General features: G+C 36.4%; 1 pseudogene; it reads right to left on the reverse strand.

Moving 5' to 3' along the window:
* Nucleotides 1–1,117: 1,117 nt before the first annotated feature.
* Nucleotides 1,118–2,194, reverse strand: LOC125670519 (uncharacterized; annotated as a pseudogene).
* Nucleotides 2,195–4,785: the final 2,591 nt, after the last annotated feature.

The raw sequence follows: 4,785 nt of genomic DNA on the forward strand, positions 1-4,785 counted from the left end.
ATGTAAACAAGAAATCGAATCTGTAATGAACAATGCTGAATATCTGCAACCTGTCTTCTACAACCTGGTTGAATAGTGTTGAAAACTTTGAAAATAAAGAACGTAGCATTCTATCATAGATAAATATAGTAGACTATAGTTTATTTGTAAGAGTATTTTACTGGCAAAAGTTTCATTCACTAAAGGTTCAGATTTACCACTATCACACCTCCTTGATGACAGGGCTTTTATCCCATACATGTAACTACAAGAAAGGCGAAGATAACGATCAGTGATCAATTTCATAACTCCTATAAGCAATACAAAATAAAGAGTTGGGCAAACACGGACCCTTGATACACCAGAGGTGGAATCAGGTGCCTAGGAGGAGCAAGCATCCCCTTTCGACCGGTCACACCCGCCGCGGGCCCTATATCTTGATAAAGTAAACGGAGTTATCCGTTGTCAAAATCAGTGTGCTAAGAACGGCCTAACAATCGGTATGTAACACGTCAGACAGCATTTGACCCAATGATAAGTTGTATTGGCAAACTAGATCGTTATAACGACCATAAAATTTGTGAAATGCTGATTTTAAACGAGACTGTTGAAACCCCTGCACCATGAACTTGTTTATCAGTAGCCTGCATCGATTTAAAAACTGACCATACGCAGAACAAGCTCTTGTGTATCGAATCAGTTGAGAGATGTAAACACCATAATATGCAGGTGATAATGGAATATTGCTGCATAAATATGTGAAGTTGACGATGGAGAAGCTGAAATCATCCTGTTTGTCATACAGTTGAGTTGTCAGTTTGTCGTTAAAGTCTAATTTCAATAAAATATCTAAGTATGAAGCAGAAGTGGACGACTCTTTGGTGTCTTTTATTTCGAGTTCAATGGGATATATTGAATCGACATGTGAATGAAAATTAGTATTGTTAATAGATGATACATCGTCAATATATCTAAATGTCGATTTATTTCCCAGTGGTTTGATTATTTGTTGCACCATGTCAAAATTAAGAATCGCCCAATAATCAAATTAGGATTTCAGATACCTCATATCTTTAATGAAAGTTCTTCTGTTCAGAAATATGATTTTTCAACCCCAAAAAATCGAATTAAGATAAAGTATCAGATCAACTCTAGCAACCATTGTTTTATTGCTCTAAATGTCTCGTTATGCCAACAGCCAGCCACTGAAAGATGACTGATAGTTTCCAGAGCTAACGATACTTCCTGTGATAGAGAATGTGGGATGTGTCCTGACGTAAACAACATCTCCCTGGTTGATCTGAACCACCACAGTACCGCTAGAACTATGGTCCTCGTTAACGGTCGCACTTTCTGAACGTCTACCGCCTTTTTTGTGAGGAGTTTACCATCAAATCGGACACGTGGTCCCCATGATAAGAACTGTACAGGTTCCAGCTGATGACATATACGCCATTAGTTGGAGCGGTAAAAACGCCATCATGATGATTATAAGCCGCACCGACGTTGGTAATGACGGTATCAAATATCATGGTATGGTGTTGACTTGGATTTCTCTCAGATTTACTCATGTATGCGTAAAATGCAATGGCGTGAGCTACAAGGAATAAAAATATTGGTGGTTGAGGAATCAATCAATTGCTATGTTATTGGTATATAATAACTAGTAGCGAACTTACTTGGAGAAACACCCCCGTTCAGAATTCTTTTCTTTTTTGGTTTTCCTAAGACATCGACTTGTCTAATCTCCGTATCATTCTTTGTGTCGTGGTCATTCAATCGTTCAGATATTGTCACAGTTTGTTTTTTATCACCATGCTCTTCTACTTTGCTTGTTTTCACAGTGTCCACATTTCTGGTTAATAGTTCTAAGATTTCCGTTTTCAAATCAGCTATTGTATCTTCCAATTTCTTTTGTCTCAAATCTGATCGTCTTATCATTTCTTCCAAGAATGAATTTTTTCTTTCCAAGTCTTTTGCATTTGTTTCTATAGCGGCGATTTTTTTGTTCTGATTTTCAATTCTTTTCAGCAGAATTTGGAAAGTAGATTCCGTTGAAATTGTATCGTCCCGTTGTCTACAGGAAACCACATTGGCCGAGAGATGGAAAGAAAAAGTTACAACAAGAATTAAATATGCCATATCGATTACCATAGCTGGAAAACTTTTCACAACTGAGAAGATATTGACGGTGCTTACTAGTTCGTTGTCTTATCTGTGTGTCGTGTTACCCACCTATATTCTATTTATCACGTTTAAGGTCACCATTTCGCGAATCCTATGGTCATTATAACGATCTAGTTTGTCAATTCAACCTATTATTGGACCAAATGCTCTGACGAGTTTCATACCGTTCTTGGCACACTGATTTTGACTACGGATAACTCCGATTACCTGATCAAGATATAGGGCTCACGGCGGATGTGAACGGTCGATAGGGGATGTTTACTCCTCCTAGGCACCTGATCCCACATCTTGTATATCCAGGGGTTCCTGCTTGCCCACCTTTCTATTTTGTATTCCTCATATAAGTTGTGAGATAGATCACCGTTATGTTCACTTTTCATGTACGTCATAATTACTTTACTTACTCACTTAATCCACTTCGTCCAATGTGGGACATAGGGCACTACGTCATAATTCCCACACTAGAATTATTCTATTGAATCCATGAATATTGTAAAATGTGATGTATAATTTTCTTGTGTGTTAGGAATTCTAAAAACACACTAAGGAATATCTATGGTCAATCGGAACCACGTTTGCACTTTCATCAGAAATGTTCTATTCAGATCGATCAAGAAAATGACCAAGTAGTTACGATTGTATAGTTCGACCAAGGAATTTTAAGAGTGATATAGACCTTATATCGCCCCTTGAAATGGATTTCTATCTTTTAAAGCAAATTCTATGTAATTTGAAGAATAGTGTATGCAAATCATCCCCGTATATATTATTCATAAAACTGGTGGCCATTATATATAAATCTATTTCGTGTTGTGCATGGCAGAATTTACGAGTTTCAAAACAGTAGTATTCACGCATATTTTCCCATTTGAATCATCATCGCCATTGAAAGAAGAAATAAAACGAAATGCAATACAAAAATACAGAAGAGTTCGGATTCTGCAAACTTGTAACCTACACCTTGATTGAGGAAACCATCTTCCCTCACATCACGGAATATTGTCTCCCCAGCAGAAACTCCTTCCAGCATTACTATATCTACTAATCTTGATATCTTCCCTACAGAAATTGACCTTTAAAGTAGATTTCTCACTCAAAAATCCCAATCCCGAGTCCGATTTGATTTATTTCTTCTGAAAGTTTCCCACAGCTGGATTTTTTGAAGTTGTTGATTCTTCGCTGACATTCTTACGACGATGTTCAAAACTTGAAGACTATATATGAATATTTCAAAAAATTTATATCCGCAATTTTTAAAGAATATATTGTTGTTACCCGGGTTCGTCCGTCCGTCTGTTACACTTTATTCGTCCTTGAATTTTAAGCAGTAACCAATTAATCTTTGGGAATATGATAGGCGGTGTCCTGTGAATATACAATAAGGTTTCAGAATTTTCAATTTTACTTTGGGATGCAAATGGGGGTAAAACAATATTTTTTCTAAAAGCAAAAAATTGGCTCCAAGAAATTTTAAACAACAGCCAAATCATCTTTTTGGAAGATGATTGGTGGTGTCCTGTAGATGTGCAATAAGGTTTCAGAATTTTGATTCTCATACCAGAAGCCAAATGCGGTTTAAAACATTACAAGGTGTTTTATATATATGTAACCTCATCCCTGATTCCAAGAGTTCCTTTTACATTTTAAATAGTAGCCAAATCATGTCCTGTATATTATGCAATAAGGTTAAAGAATTTTCATTTTCACCTTGGGGCCGATTGGTGGTTGAAAAATGACGTTTTTCTATAGAGAATCCTGGTTCCCAGAACCCCTTTTACATTTCTCTTACATTCAGAAGCAAAATCATCTTTTAGGAGAAGTTTAGTGATGTCCTTTAGATCTGCAATTTGTTTTCGGAATTTTATTTTCACCTTGAGGAACAAATGGGGTAGAGAAACGACGAACAAAAACCTAGTGCTCCGTGCATTGTATCATCAAAGAAGAATATAATTTATTTAAGGGTTGGAATATATAAATAGATATGAACAATTTTAAAAAATGATTGGGATTGGGATTAACCCAGGCCACTTGCCCATCAGAATACTGAATGAATCTTGATGTGTGAAGCAGGAATATATATGGTTTAGTGACCAGGGCCTAAATTGTTTTAGACAATGTTTTTGTTCAACAATTATGAAATGGTTTTGGGATGATCCTAGGGTACTTGCGTAATAGAATACTCCATGAATATCAAACTGACATATACAGCATTTCATCTTTTTAAAGATACTTGAGCAATCATAGAATAACGGGGTGAGTGCAAATGACCCAGAGCATATGCTTAAAAGAAAAAAATCATAAAATATTGATGTGTAAATAAAGAAAATACATTTTGGCAATACAGCGGTAATGTATTTCTCCCAGAAACCCAGAGGTCATATTCTCCTCTGTGAAAGGCGAAGATAACGAACAGTGATCAATCTTATAACTCCTATAAGCAATACAAAATAGAGAGCTGAGCAAACGTGGACCCCTAGATTTACTCACGTAGAAGTTTTTGAATAAATTCTGCTTCATATGAATATAAAAACATGTCATCTAACGAAGGAGCACAATTAGTGTCCATGGGGATTCCAACAGACTGTTGGAAGACCTGATCACCGAAGATCACGACGATTT

The sequence above is a fragment of the Ostrea edulis genome, chromosome 4, assembly GCF_947568905.1.
Source record: "Ostrea edulis chromosome 4, xbOstEdul1.1, whole genome shotgun sequence".
Lineage (NCBI taxonomy): Eukaryota > Metazoa > Mollusca > Bivalvia > Ostreida > Ostreidae > Ostrea > Ostrea edulis.